This window comes from Schistocerca cancellata, chromosome 3, assembly GCF_023864275.1.
Source record: "Schistocerca cancellata isolate TAMUIC-IGC-003103 chromosome 3, iqSchCanc2.1, whole genome shotgun sequence".
In the NCBI taxonomy this organism is placed as follows: Eukaryota; Metazoa; Arthropoda; class Insecta; order Orthoptera; family Acrididae; genus Schistocerca; species Schistocerca cancellata.
In genome coordinates, this window is record NC_064628.1 from 288,818,606 (window position 1) to 288,835,560 (window position 16,955).

The following is a 16,955-nucleotide window of genomic DNA, read 5'->3' on the forward strand; positions in this document are numbered from 1 at the left end:
GCGGATAAGATGCCTGTCATCTCGACTGCTAGTGATACGAGGCCGTTGGGATCCAGCACGGCGCTCTGTATTACCCTCCTGAACCCACCTATTCCATATTCTGCCAACAATCATTGGATCTCGACCAACGCGAGCAGCAATGTCGCGATACGATAAACCGCAATCGCGTTAGGCTACAGTCCGACCTCTATCAAAGCCAGAAACGTGATGGTACGCATTTCTCCTCCTTACATGAGGCATCACAACAACGTTTCACCAGACAACGCCGGTCAACTGCTGTTTGTGTATGATAAAAATCAGTTGGAAACTTTCCTCATGTCAGCACGTTGTACATGACGCCACCGGCGCCAACCTTGTGTGAATGCTCTGAAAAGCTAATCATTTGCATATCACAGCATCTTCTTCCTGTCGGTTACATTTCGCGTTTGTAGCACGTCATCTTCGTGGTATAGTAATTTTAATGGCCAGTAGTGTAGTTACTCTTTGACGTAAGTGATACAGAGGATTCTATGTCGCTCTTGACAGGTACCCATTCACCACCACGCTTGTAAGCTATTCGGTATAGACGTGTTTTTTGTGGGAATAAATGTTCAGTTCTACCAGATACCACAGGCTTAATTGTTTTTCTATGAAGGCATGCTGAAAAGTAATGCCTCCAATGTTTTTAATCTGTTCTCATTATCAGTTGATGTATTCGTGTTATGCGTATTACTCGACCGACTTCCCGCTTCGCCGACGGAAGTTGCAACGCTCTGATACTAGAGGGCTATGAACTGTAGCGTGTAAATGGCAGTGTGTAATGTAATTATCGTGGTGCGTGACAAACAGCACGCTGTCATCGATTTTCTAACAGCAGAAAACGTGTGACCAACTGAAATTTGTAGAAGAATGAAAGCTGTGTATGGTGATGATTGTGTCAACATCAGTAATGTGTGATGTTGGGTTGTTCATTCTCATAATGAAGGAAACGATTGTGCTAACCTCAGCATGTGTTACAGAGCTGGAATGGATGACCACATTTGGCAACTGACGCGATTCAATGGAATCAGTTTGATGGAGTCATCAGAGAAAAGCATCAGATGACACAGATGCAATTCATATGTAAGTGTGGTGGCATATCCGAAGAGCATGTAAGGTCCTTCACTGCAGAACTGTGGTACAGAGTACTTTGTGTACAGTGGGTGCCTCATATGCTCACTCCTGACATTGTTCAAATGGCTCTGAGCACTATGGGACTCAACTGCTGTGGTCATTAGTCCCCTAGAACTTAGAACTACTTAAACCTAACTAACCTAAGGACATCACACACACCCATGCCGAGGCAGGATTCGAACCTGCGACCGTAGCAGCAGCGCGGCTCCGGACTGGAGCGTCTAGAACCGCACGGCCACCGCGGCCGGCTCACTCCTGACATACAGAGTAGATTGGACATCTGTAAACAAGTGCTTTTGCGTTCTGAGTGTGGGGATCATGGGGTCTTTAGCAATATTGTGACAGGTACTGAAAGCTGCGTTCACCGTTTTGACCCAGACAACGAGAGCATCGATGGAGTTCCACCACAAAGGATCACCAACATCAAAAAAGTTCTAGACTAAGTCATCAGCAGGCAAACCCTTGCTCACGGTGTTCTGGGATGTCAAAGGTGCGGTGCATTTGGAATTCACGCCTAAAGGTATCACCATAAACTCTGTAAGGTACTGTGAGACCCATAGGAAACTGAAAGCATGAATTTGAAGAGTTTGTCCACACATATAGCACCATCTCCTTCAGCATGACAATGCCAGGCCACACTTAAGCACTATGATATCTACTACAATCAAACACGCCTTGGTTTCACTATCATCGATCACCCTCAATAGATTCCTGACTTGGATCCATCCGATTTTCGTCTGTTTCCAGAGTTTAGAGAACACTTTCTAGGACTTTGCTTTGTTACTGTTGAAGCTGTGCAAGATGAGGTGAGGTGATGGTATCAACAAACTGGTGTCTTGTTGGGAGAAATGTGTTCATCACCAGGATGACCATGCTGAGAAATAAATATGTAGACATGAAGAATAAGGATGTAGGTTGTTATAAGGTTTGTTTGATTAAAAAAAACTTTATAAGAGTTCTCAGATAAAAAATTCAGACGCATTACCCAGATTTCCTACTGTAAATGAAGGGTCGCCTTAATGGCCTCAGCCATCCAAGCATGCTTCCCTTCTGACCCAAATCACTCATTACTGGCATAGTGATACCTACCAAGAATCTCTTACACAAAGTCACTGATTTATATATAGATCAATAAGGTGATGACGACCAACGATACTTTCCTTCAGTGCAGAGTCACACCCTGTCCGATCTCTTATGGGACTCAGGGACTACAAGTTGAGGTTCATGGGTAGGTATCACTTTGTCGGTACTGAGTAACAGGCTGGAAATTTGGGTTGGAAGGGAAGCATCCTCAGATGTTCAAGGCAGTTAAGGCGACTGCTCGTGGGAAGTAAAATCCTTGTCTGGCACAAATTATCACCTGCATATAATTGATACATTTCAGTGCCCAAAGTGCCCAAAAGTCATGAAAAACTTTGAATGATTAGTTGTATGCTCGCTAGATCCAACGAGATATCTGTTCTTTTGGACACATCGATACACACACATGCACATAAACACACAGAGACAGACAGACACACACACACACACATGGTGTAACAGATATTTTTATGTGTGGCACCTTAATATGTACATACATCAGTGTCTTTGTTGTTTTTCCTCTGAATCGAATAGTCTTCCCAAAAACACGACACAAACTTTATGACCTGATGTTTTCTGCATGGCCGCAGCTGCAGCACTAGATGGTCTACATTGTCAGTAAAGACTAACCCTTTGTGGACCTACACATCCACACTTCAATACCTGACCTGCAGCCTGGGGAAAATTAGCATTAATGGCTTGCTTTTGCCACACATTCTTGGAGGCGCTAACCATCCTAAAAACATACAAACTGTAACAGCTATAATTATTACTCTCCAAATAAGTTAAATACATATGTAATGTTGTTCACTACTTTGTCCTCAGTCTTCAATAGAATATCCGCACCTACACCCATCACACCTTGTATATATAACCAATTTGCAACAATGCTACCTGAAGGCATGTAGGTGATGTTGTTCGCATAGGAACAGGGTGGCTAATCGCTGAGTAAAGTCGGTCACAATGTGTGTAGACTGCATATGAAATCGGTCATTCAGTTGGTGCATATGTAGGCATAGGGGTGATGCTCATGTAGGGACTTCCAGTAATTTGAACTTGATTCACTGCCAGGCCACTTGGAGTGCTCAAAGTTTGACAGTCCCTTATCTCACTCTCTTAGTGGCTGATTTTGGTCTTCCATTTTGTTTTAGTTTCATAGCTAACAGATGTCGCTTTCATAACAGTGTTTTTCTGATTAAGACTTCTCGTGTCTATTGCACTCTTTGAACTGCTACTAATATTCTGAGTGTGTTCTACTTTGGTACTGAGTGAGGTAATGAATCAATATTTGTTTTTGTTTCATATAAAACAGAAGCTGCTTCATTGCATGGGTTCTATGGTGTTATGTGTGTTTGTTATTCCTTATGAATCTGTGAGTGAACTAATTGTTTAAATGCATTGTAGTTATATTGCTTTTATTCTACTTTATTCTTCTTTGCAACCATTTTCTATATTTTCTGGCATTTAATGGAGAACTCTGTGTTACCAGGTTCCGACAGTATTGGTATACAACCTTATTATATCTGTGACTATAGGCTTTCCAGGCATAAACTATTGATGAAGGTTTCTCAGGTCTCCAGCCTTATTATATCTATTCACGGAATGAATAGGTAACTCTGCTTTGAATGGAGTTGCCACTGATTGCCATACATTTCACTGTGACTTCCAGATTATGGATGTAGGTGTAGATGAATATGCTTTGTAGTCATGGTGACTAGAGCATTCTTCCTTGCATATACTAAGAAAGCAACAGTAGCTACACAAATTTTTTCACACATTAGCGACAGGCCCATCAAACAGTACATTTTATTAAAAGTCATGGAAAATTTCGGTGGCCTTGATTAAATGCAAAAGTACGAAAACTGGATGGGAACAAAAATAATATAGAATACGAGCAATATATTTATAATGCATTGAAATTGAGCAATTATACACGGATTCATAAGCAATAACAAACAGTCCAATGTAATACCATTCAACAAAACTGGTTTCTGTTTCATATGAAACGAAAGCATATATGTAATCATTTAACCTGTAGGGGTCGTCACACTACATAAAAGAACATGTTCGCATATTTGTGGTAATATCCACTTAGCAGTATTACATAGAGTAGAAGAACAACTTACATTAAGTGAGAAACAAAACACACTTCAAAGCATTAGTCCAAAGGAACTCGTTCCAAAGAGTGACCTTTCAACTGACGACAGTCACTCACACATAGCCCCCTCCCCCCTAAAATGCAGAGTGCCAATTAAGTCTGGGACCTTAAACTTCACCTTCCAGCCCATTCAAGTGCAGACAGTAGGGAATTGGGTGCTGATGCATTCAGTCCTCTGATGTGAAAGTCTTGTGTGCCACGGCTGTCTGGCTTGGGCAGGGTCGTTGGCTCAGTGTGAAGTGTGCGTGAAGTTCACAATGAGGTGGGGGGTAGCACTGGCAGTGTCCAAGCAAGCCAGTTTTACGCACTCTAAGGAGACTTTCCCTGGAGGAGGATGTCCACCGTGTGTTTGTCATGTCATAGTACTTGGTACAGGCCAGTGCACAGTGGTTACAGAGGATGGCGTAGCAGATCTGTGCAAATCATGACGTTTGAACATCTATTGAGAGCCTGGTTTACGGAAACTAGGTTGTGTTGTGCTGTGACGTCGGAGTTGCATAAAGTGCCTCCACGTGCTTTCTGACTTGTTGCAAGAGATGGGGTAGCTCCACATCGTATGGGAGTGGCACAGGCAAGAGAAATTCTTCTGGAACACATCATGGTTCCCTGCGCACTAATTTTGCTGATGAACAGCCCATGCTAGTTTTTAAGGCAGTCTGCAAACCCAATAAAACCCGTGGCAACACTTGAGTCCAAGAGTCTCTGTGGCACGTCAGGGTGGCCTTTAAGGTGTGCTGCCACTTTTCCACCAAGCCGTTGCTGGCTGGGTGGTAGCTGATTGTCTGGTTACACTGGAAGCCTCAAAGTTTTTACAATTTCTGGAACAGTGTAGATTCAAACTGGCGTCACTAGTCGGTGGTAACGAAAAATGGACACCAACTATGGGCCATCGAAGTTTCCATGAACACTCATGCGATAGTCTCCATGAAAATATCTCTGAGTGAAATGGCCTCTACACATCTTATGCAATGAACCCTGCTGTAAGCAGATACCTATAACCTTCAGAAGGGAGGAGGAATCCGATCAAATCAACGTGGACATGCCCAAAACACACAGTAGAAGTCGGGAATTACCATACTGGAGATTGCACATCTCATCCTACTTTTCTGTGTTGGTACTGAAAGCAGTTGCAAATCCACTCCCATGTACGTTCTCGATTGACAGCCGCACAGGAAGGTCTGTCACCGACCTCACTGAGACATTAGTTTCTGAGTGCACCAGGTTGTAGATGTTGTCGAATACATTTTGTCACAGTTGAGTGCTAACATGTGGTGTGGTCTAGCAATAAATACGTTGCATTATACCTTAGATGAGCTGCAGGGTGCGTCCATAAGTTGGAAATTCAGGCCAGTGGGAAAGTCTGCCAGCAAAGACTGTAGCTGTGCATCTGAAATTTGAGCACTTGCAAGTTCAGAATAGTCCAATACTGGAGTTATCCCATTGAAGTATAAAAAGTAGTCTGTGGAAATATTGTCAGTTCCTTGGATATGGCGCAGCTCTATAGAAAACTGGCATGTGTATTCGATTTGGCGAGCCTGCCAAGGAAAACATGAATCTGATTTCGCAGAAACCTGTCAAGATGGGTTTGTGGCCAGTGAATATTGTGACAGGTCTTCCTTCAATGAAGCGGCAGAAATGCATGACACCCTTGTACATCGCAAGGAGTTCCCTAATAATGTAGTGTGACTAGGGCCTCCCGTCGGGTAGACCGTTCGCCTGGTGCAAGTCTTTAGATTTGACGCCACTTCGGCGACTTGGGGATGAAATGATGATGATTAGGACAACACAACACCCAGTCCCTGAGCGGAGAAAATCTCCGACCCAGCCGGAAATTGAACCCGGGCCCTTAGGATTGACATTCCGTCGCGCTGACCACTCGGCTACAAGGGGTGGACAAGGAGTTCCGTGTCATATGCATTCCAGAGAGTTCGGCCAACATGTAATTTTTGAGAGAAAAAACTTAGTTGTTGCCAATGTCCATTCACCTTCTGACAGAGTGCCGCAGCCATTGCGAGCTGGATTGCATCGACTACTAGGGCTACGTGAGCTCCTGGTGCAAGGTGTGAGCTACTGCATCACACAGGCTCTTTCAGCTTCGTGAGGCCGACTCCATCTCAAGCATCCATGCGAGCAGGTGTTTGCTACTTTCGCAACGTCTAGCCAATGCGTTATTTAGTGGTGTCTGAATGGTGGCCATTCTTGGGAGGTGGCGTTGGTAAAGTTTATCATCCCTTGGAATCATCTGAGTTCCTGATAATTTTGAGGTCAAGAGTATGCAACAACTTCAATCTCTCTGGCAGTGACCTGACACTTTGTAACATAGGAAGGCTACCCCTGGTTCTCCGAACATGTACATGTCCTCATTAAGTGTTATTCCATGACCACAAAGCCTATTTTGCAACTCTTTGACATACTTCTCAGTTTCCTGAGCATTTTCGGATAACACCGAAAGATCGTCCTGGTATGCAAAACAATAAGGTAACCTTCTTAGTGCACTGTTCAAAAATCTCTGCCAAGTTTGGGTAGCGTTTTTGAGTCCAATATGGCATTACCAAAACTTGAAGCAGCATGAATAAGACTGTCACTCCTATTTTATATATGTCTGGTTTGGCCATGGGAATTTCGTTGTAAGCCTTACAGCAATTCAACACACTGAATATGGTCGCCCAGGCCAGTGAATGAGTAAACTATTGCATGTGCAGCACAGGGTATCTGTCCAGCACTGTTTGGTCGTTTAGTGCCCAATAGTCACCACGCAGACGCCATGAACCGTTTTTCTTATGGACTAGGTGTAGCAGGGAGGACCATGGACTGTTGGATGTTTGGGTGGATCCTTCTTGTAACATTTTGTCGAAAACAGTCTTCGTTTTGTGTAGGTATCAGGTGCGAATCTGCGAACATGGGAGGAGACCAGTGGGCCTGGTGTTGTCCAAATGTGGTGCACGTTCTTGTGCCTAACCACGCCCGTTCTTGTTCCATGTTGCTGGGTGCTGGCACTGTAGAGGAAGCGGTGGGTGGCTGTTGCTGCGCCATCAGCCGTTTTAATATCATTTGAGCCTTCTGCAGTTCAGACTCCCTCTTCAGTATGGCAGTCTTCAGTCTGTCGTTTTCTGTGTGTAGCTTGTTCGACATGCCTCTGTTTGCATCATCTCTTCATCCAAGACATGGATGGGCTCTTGCAGATTGTGGTGATAATGCTCCCACCAACTTCTGTCATCCTGCAATGTAGGTGCACTGAGATGTCTACCCTCAGGCAGGTGTGAGATGTTAGCTGTCCCAGTACTCTGTGGATAATGCCGCCATTGGCGGAATGGACATGGCAGGCATTGTACAATTCCACAACCTGTGTTTGTTTCGTCAGGAAATTGGCACCCAGTATACATTGGTCCATATCGGCCAGCACAAAGGTCCAGCTGCATTTCTCTGCATGTCCTATATCAATCGTCAATGTTTTTCGTCCACACTTTTGAATGGCCGAGTTGATGATGATTGCAATCAAACCTCGTCTGTGCGTCTGTCTGGGGGGAACAAACGGTAAGGTGCTGACATCTGATCTGGGGTCGACCAAAAACGTCTGCCCAGTAGAGGAATAAGGAATGAACAGCCTTTGTGAATCTGCATATCTGACAACTGTTGAAATCGATCTGCATAATATAGGGTCCCACTGAAATGGGAGTGTCTTGCGCTGCTGTGAGTTTCAGCGCATGTGGTGGTCGTCACAGTCAGCTAAGCCTACGGCAGACTGTGAGAGGCACTTAGGTGTGAACATGGCATCATTCACATGGTAGCTAATGAGCCGAAACGAACCACCAATAACCGGTTTGGTTGTTTAAGAACCATGGGGCTTGCATCGTATGGCAAGATCATGTGTGTTAATCCTCAGTCGTGACATCATGTTGCTGTCAGTGCTGCAGCTGGGCGTTCAATTGATCGATGGCGGCACGAGGGATTGTAGATCTTTGTTCATGTCCGGCGGCCATTAGGCAGCCGTGGCAGCGTAGGCCAGGGCCATGTTGGCCAGATTTGGCCAAGCTTGAGGGGATTCGTTAGCCGTGATGGTAGCAGCAGCGGCCAACATGGTCTGTGAGTTGAGCAGGGTGTGCACTTTATCAGTCACTTGCAGCACTTCACTTAACGGCCAACTCTTGTGCACTATCAAGGTTAAGCGCACCTGCAGAAGTAACTGTTGTTGCCAAATGTGCGAAAGTAAGCATTCTGACAGCACACAACGGTCCACCATAGTACGTAAGTGCCTCCAAAAGTCTGAAACCGGCCCGTTTCCACGCTTTTTGTGGTACAGGAGTTGTGTTAGTCGCTGAGCTATAGGTTTTGTGCAGCAAGAGATTAGCGCTGTCTTGTTGTGGAGGGGGATGTAAAATGATGTCCGACGTCACAGATGAAGAATAGTGGTCGAGGTAAAAAACAACACACATGTAGCTGCGGCCTCCCATCGGGTAGACGGTTCTCCTGGTGCAAGTCTTTCGAGTTGACACTACTTCGGCGACTTTCGTGTCGATGGGGATGAAATAATGATGATAAGGGCAACACAACTCTCCGTACCTCAGCGGAGAAAATCTCCGACCCAGCCGGGAATCGAACCCAGGCCGTTAGGTATGACATTCCGTCGCACTGAGGTGGTCAAGGTTACAGATCACTAAGGTGAACTGTTCGAAATCCTCTACAATATTTTCCTGCATGAAAATGTTCTCCATAACCGTAAACTACATCTCCAGGTTTTCAGGCACTCACGGCAGGGCCTGAATTTGCAGTCGTGGCGTGGATGGGCCGTGAGAACTGGCGAGCTAAAAGTTCGTAGCTCGTGGAAGCGGCACCGGCGCAAGTAACGGAAAAGCGAACATCTTCAAAGTTTGCTTGATTTCACTGTCTTGAAGGCTGGCTGTGCGAGGCAATATCATATGCCAGAGGCGCGGGAAATGACCGTATGACCGGCGTGGGTGGAAATGTAACGTCGTGGACGGATTCAGTTTGAGACATCGGATCCCATAATACTGCGAACTAGGGAGTTTGTTGTCTCATGTAGAATTCCTTCTTGATATTATGGATGGCACAGTCAGTGTTGTGGAGCAAGTTTTGCTTGGACGACATGACGGTATGGGATGCTGTGGAACACATGTGTGGCGGTCATCGACCATCACAATCAAGTGTCAATGCAACTTGCTATCTTTGAACCAACCAAAATATTTGACTTTTCAAACTTTCGCCGCCATTGCGGTTTGTTCCTTAGTCTCATCCCGACACTTGACATGTGATATTGTATTGTATACTGTGTTCGTAATTAATACCAGTTTCTGTATAAAGTAATGTTCAGGTTATTAATATGACGACTGTATGACCTGTTACCCATAGCGGTACCTCAGACTTCTTCAATATGACCGCGCACCTGTTTTTGCTACACTCGTTCTGCATTATTTGTGTGCCTTAAAGTGTTAATGAACCGCCAGGTGCTGCGTGATCTGGAAGTGGCCATGAGTTTGCCTACAGTCTATTTCACTGACGAGCTGCTGGCGATACGGACATCGTCAGTTCTGAGTGCATTTTCAGACCCATGTGTTTCCATGCTGGCACAATATAACCTAACAAGTACTGTCCACGAGCTGTGGCACACACAGACTACACTGTGTCCACATATGTGGCAGTTCCCGGGCTTTGTACCACAGCTGAAACGAGAACTTTCTTCGTCGCAGTACTCCACAACATTTGAAGGGACACATTTCCTCCCAGCCCAACACAAGAGCATAAACTTCCACCCAACTCACATGTCAATATGTTGCCGCATCAACAACTTGCAACTGCTTTCACAGCTGCTATGGCGCGCACACCTACCATATTTTTTCCTGCGCCTTGTGTGTCATGCTTACTTATGCTGCATTACAGACATCAGATCATACACCAGTTCCTGGATACCCCCCACCCCCCACCACCATGTTCCAGCGATGCTACAGTGGCCACCTGTTGGGCGGTTTCCGAAGCTTCCACAACTGCAGGACAGTCCTCGACATCCATGGCATGTTGGCAGACGACACACGCTCCATCTGTTTGATGAGCCATCTACACAATGAGCCAGACCTGGTCAGCGATCTATTGCTCATGCCACTGAGCCAGCACAAATACCCAACTGCAAGAGCCCAAATCATCAAGCACTTAACATGTCCTCCTGCAGAAGCCATCCACTCCGTTATTCATAAAGTGTCTTTAGGTGACCATATGCCTTCTCAGCTTTGGCGCCACTTATGGGGTCAGGTTGGCATGAACGAACACCCTGACTTCGTACTCTGGTTGACGTGGCTCATGAAATTGCTATCAGATCTTCAGCTACGCAAAAAAGCCACCCATGAAGAAAAGCTGCACCTGGAAGACAGGCATACAGCATCAGCAAACACCGCCAACTCACATCCTCTTGTTTTTCTGGTATGCCAGAAGCTGGTAGCACTACACCCTTCCAACTCCTGCGTTTCATTGGCTGGCCAGTAGAGGTCAGGTGTGTAGCACACAACAACATTCGACAATGCCACTTGGTGCCTAGATCACTGTACCTGCTGCCACTCCTTGCCTGGCTGCCCAGCCCACCCCCATGCCAGAGCAGAACGCCCCACCCCACGCTGCCAGCTCTCCAGTCCAGGCGCCGCACACAGCATACCCACTATGTTAGTACCACATTACATTTGGGGAAGCCACTCGTTCGTGTCATGCGCCCTGCAACTACCCAAACATGAAGCATGAGGCCAAATAGGTTCCACAGCTCACACCAGCACTTCAGCGTGCCAGTCACATCCTAGGTCGACCACTTCCGCCACCCATCACTCTGGCAGACTATACACTTATAGGATCAGCATGCTCTATTTCCTCGTAGACACGGGCAGGGACGCTAGCATCATTCCCAGGTTGAGCACTCCATCTGCACTCTTGCTGTCTTCTATACCACTCCGGGTAGCCAACAACTCTGCAATTCGCGTCCATAGCTTGGCCAAACTTCAACTGCATCTTTCGTCTGCCTTACACTGCACCTGTACATTTTGCATCACGGATGTCAACTGCCCTGTTACCAGCATGGATTTGTTATGTAATTTCAGGTTCTCACTGGACCTTGAAGCAGCAGCCCTCTTGCACCATGCTACCACCAGTTGGATAGTAGGGGTCTTCGCTACCACCCCACTGCCTCCCACTACACACTGTGACGCCCTGTCTGCTGCTACAGTTGAATGTCTCCATCTCGCTGCAGAACTCACTCTTCCCTAGCCCATCAACAAATCAGCACAGCGAGAGCACCAACGTTCATGCTGAGAACACGCGCCTACAACAGCTGATCGCCCCCATGTCAGCTGTCCTGATACGTGCACTCAAGGCAGCAGAGGACTCGACCACACCACGTGGACATGACCATTCCAATACCTCCGTGGCGCAGGTGCTGCAGACATGCTCATAGCGACGCCTATTCCCACAGGTCAGTGACAGTCCAGCTTCTAGTGTTGCGAGAGTTCCTACGACTGTCGCCACTGTTGTTGCTCAGGGAATCCCTTTGGTGGTAGGTGCGATTACTAATGGTACTTGTCACAGACTGAACACCACGGAAGCCCCCCCTCCCCAGTATGCCACAAGGCTCGACACCTTAACGCCACTAAATTGCAGGATGCAAGAACTGCAGTACAAGAACTGCTAGACTGTCCACCCTCCAACAGTAATTGGTCCTCACCGATCCACTTAGTTCCAAAGGTAGAGTGGTTCATTCATTTTGTGTGGATACTACCGACAACTGAACGCCTGGACATTCTTAGATAACTATCCCATAACACACATACAGGATTTCGCCTAACAGCTCCACAGTGCGCGGATTTTGGTGTGATAGATTGTCAGAAAGCGTACCACCATATCTCAATGCATTGGGATGACATTCCCAAGACAACACATATTACCTCTTTCGGACTCTATGAGTACAGCTACATGCTGCACGGCCTAAAAAACGCTGCACTGACCTGGAAACGTTTCATCAATTCCATACTATTCTCGCTCCTGTACTGTTATGCATATCTGGATGATATTCTTTTTTCGCAAACTACCTCTGAGGAACACGAACAACATCTATCAAGAGTTCTTAATATACTCGCCAAGAATTGGATCGTGATGAGTGATGATAAATCACAGTTGTGAGCTGCTATTGTGACATTGCTAGTTTATGCTGTCTCCACTGAAGGGATCTGCCCACGTCGGAATGAATTATATTTATCCATGGCCATCCTCTGCCTGAGACTTACAGCAATCTACGCCATTTCCTGTCATAATAATTTTTTTCAACGACACATTCAACACACTTTGTTCCTGCAAGTACTGTTGACTGAAGCAGTTGCAGGAAAGAACACTTCCAGACTTCTCAAGGTTCCATGATGCGACAACAGGCGACACACATTCATTTCACTAAAAACTCTACTCGTAAACACTGTCACTCTCACTCACTCGGTCTCCAACGTTCCAGTATCGATCAGGGCACACACAAGTGATGCAGCCATCAGTGTCACACTTCTGCAGCAGGTTGAGGATCCCACACAACCACTTTGTCTCTTATTGCGAAAGTTGTCCGTCTCCCAATGCAAATGATCCACTTCCGACCAAGAACTTTTTGCCATTTAGGAAGCAGTTTGACATTTCCATGAGGACGTCGAGGGTAGGTCACTGACTATATATATGGACCACAAGCCGCTGGCTGATGCAGTGCGTAACCCCACAGCTGACTTCCCTCCCCAATGATACAGCACATGGACCTGACATGTCAATTCACTGATGTGCTTTACATTAAGGGTGCAGACAATGTCATCACCAACTACATATCACGAGTTTGTACGATTTCATTCTCTTGGGACTTCGACAAACTAACAGCCCAGCAACAAACAGATGATGACATATAGCAGTTACTACACAGCGAGTCTACCTCATTTTCAGTTGAGCCACGCCGAATTCTGGGTTCTTCCATACCGGTCCTCTGCAACATTTACACAGGCATGATCCACCCCTAGTTTCAGCCATCTTCCGTTGTAAGACATTTGCTGCTATCCATGACCTCATGCATCCTAGTATTTGGGCCACCATGATCCTAATAACAGAGTGTTTCATATGGACAGGGGTTAGGGAAAACTGCAAAAACAGGATGTGTGCATGTGTAGCCTGCCAATGCTCCAAGATTGTCCATCATGCACACCCACCATTGGGGTCGTTTGACGTAGCTAAAGGTGGTTCTGTCATGTACACCTCGACCTGATTGGCTCGCTCCCTCGTTCAGAGGGTTTTCGATACATCCTATCATCGACCATGTTAGTCGGTGGGTCGAAGCCATTCTGATCATAGATGTAACAGCCAACTCTTTCGCATGATAGCCTCCTGGATCATGCAGTTCAGCTGCCCACCTTTGGTCACAACAGATCAGGGACGACAATTTGGGGCTGTTGTTTTTTCCAATCTGTGTGACCTGTGCACTGCAAGCAAATTACGTACAATAGCCTACCACCTGTAGAGCAATGGGTTGGATGAGTGCTGAGACCACTCTTTAAAAGCTGTGCTGATGTGCCACAACATGTCTTGATCAGACGTTCTCCCCTGACTCCTGCTTGGCGTTCATTCAGTGTACAAAGAGGATTTACAAGCTTCCCCTAACTTACTGTATGGGGAACCTCTCGTCCTTCCAGCACAGTTCATTGAAAACTCCAACCTTCCCACACACTCCGAACTTCCGATGTTAGTAAAATGTATCCAACAGTTCATCACACTGAGTGATGTTGCATGATGACAAGGTGCGACTTGCACTACGCCCGCGCTACTTGTTCCCACATAAGGTATTATGGCACTCACTGCAGCCCTTTCGCATTCTGCTCCATGGTATAAGAAAAGCAGCAGCCATCCCAAGTCTCAGACGAGCTTGCCGGCTCGATGAAGATGTAAATTCGGAGGACGACTCTTCCATCAATCCCGCTTCCATGCGACCCCTCACTCCCAGTACTCCTAATAAGCAGAGCTCTCTTTCCAATTATGATAGTGCTTATGACAATACAAAATCACACTGACCGGCTGACACCATCTGACAACACCTGCTTTGCCATCTTCCCTGTCAACATGTCACCCCTACCTGTCAAGGATCTCTCTGCAGCTACTCAAAGGCACACTGTTAATCCTGCATGCACACTGGATGATTCGATCGACCAGGTCACACTCCTCCATGCATCTGCAATCCCTGCAGATGCAGAGGAGACAACCATCACCACCTCAAATGACAATGATGGCCATCTCTGTATTCACATGCCACTCATGGTCCACCACAACCCCACATCACCGGACTGATCCCGGTTTCATGGTTTGGTCACCTGTGGCGTGTCAATACAACTTAATCATTAACAGAATCTACACCCATGGATCCTCTTCCCCCACAGGGACATCTTTAGACATGACCACAGACTGAGTGCCATGCCAACCTACATCACGACCTCTCCCCAGGCTTCGCACTGAAGGATGGGGGGGGGGGGGGGCGGTGGGAGGGAAGGTGTTCTGTGGCAGTAATCGACCACAAGAAAGAGGTGTTGATGCAATGTGCTATCTTTGAACTAGCCAAAACCTTTGACTTTTGAAACTTGCACCATCATTGAGATTTTTCCTTACTGTTACTCCGTAACTTGGCATGTGATTTTGTATTGTATACTGTGTTCATAATAAATTCCTAGTTTCATAGAAAGTGGTGTTCAGGATATTAATACAACAGCTGTATAACCTGCTACTCATACGTGTAAAGAAAACTTGTCCACCGGCACATCACTGTAGTTTTAGGGTGACCACTTATGTAGGGATACTCGCACTACATAAAAGAGCATGTATTCATGTTGTATTGTTGTTGTTGTCTTCAGTCCTGAGACTGGTTTGATGCAGCTCTCCATGCTACTCTATCCTGTGCAAGCTTCTTCATCTCCCAGTACCTACTGCAACCTACATCCTTCTGAATCTGCTTAGTGTATTCATCTCTTGGTCTCCCCCTACGATTTTTACCCTCCACGCTGCCTTCCAATACTAAATTGGTGATCCCTTGATGCCTCAGAAAATGTCCTACCAACCGATCCCTTCTTCTGGTCAAGTTGTGCCACAAACTTCTCTTCTCCCCAATCCTGTTCAATACTTCCTCATTAGTTATGTGATCTACCCATCGAATCTTCAGCATTCTTCTGTAGCACCACATTTCAAAAGCTTCTATTCTCTTCTTGTCCAAACTATTTACCGTCCATGTTTCACTTCCATACATGGCTACACTCCATACAAATACTTTCAGAAATGACTTCCTGACACTTAAATCTATACTCGATGTTAACAAATTTCTCTTCTTCAAAAACGCTTTCCTTGCCATTGCCAGTCTACATTTTATATCCTCTCTACTTCGACCATCATCAGTTATTTTGCTCCCCAAATAGCAAAACTCCTTTACTACTTTAAGTGTCTCATTTCCTAATCTAATACCCTCAGCATCACCCGACTTAATTCCACTACATTCCATTATCCTCGTTTTGCTTTTGTTGATGTTCATCTTATATCCTCCCTTCAAGACACCATCCATTCCGTTCAACTGCTCTTCCAAGTCCTTTGCTGTCTCTGATAGAATTACAATGTCATCGGCGAACCTCAAAGTTTTTATTTCTTCTCCATGGATTTTAATACCTACTCCAAATTTTTCTTTTGTTTCCTTTAGTGCTTGCTCAAAATACAGATTGAATAACATTGGGGAGAGGCTACAACCCTGTCTCACTCCCTTCCCAACCGCTGCTTCCCTCTCATGCCCCTCGACTCTTATAACTGACATCTGGTTTCTGTACAAATTGTAAATAGCCTTTCGCTCCATGTATTTTACCCCTGCCACCTTTAGAATTTGAAAGACAGTATTCCAGTCAACATTGTCAAAAGCTTTCTCTAAGTCTACAAATGCTAGAAACGTAGGTTTGCCTTTCCTTAATCTTTCTTCTAAGATAAGTCGTAAGGTCAGTATTGCCTCATGTGTTCCCGTATTTCTACGGAATCCAAACTGATCTTCCCCGAGGTCGGCTTCTACTAGTTTTTCCATTCGTCTGTAAAGAATTCGTGTTAGTATTTTGCAGCTGTGGCTTATTAAACTGATTGTTCGGTAATTTTCACATCTGTCAACACCTGCTTTCTTTGGGATTGGAATGATTATATTCTTCTTGAAGTCTGAGGGTATTTCGCCTGTTTCATACATCTTGCTCACCAGATGGTAGAGTTTTGTCAGGACTGGCTCTCCCAAGGCCGTCAGTAGTTCTACTGGAATGTTGTCTACTCCGGGGGCCTTGTTTCGACTCAGGTCTTTCAGTGCTCTGTCAAACTCTTCACGCAGTATCGTATCTCCCATTTCATCTTCATCTACTCCTCTTCCATTTCCATAATATTGTCCTCAAGTACATCGCCCTTGTATAGACCCTCTATATACTCCTTCCACCTTTCTGCTTTCCCTTCTTTGCTTAGAACTGGGTTTCCATTCATATTTGTGCTAATATGCACTTAACTTTATTACACA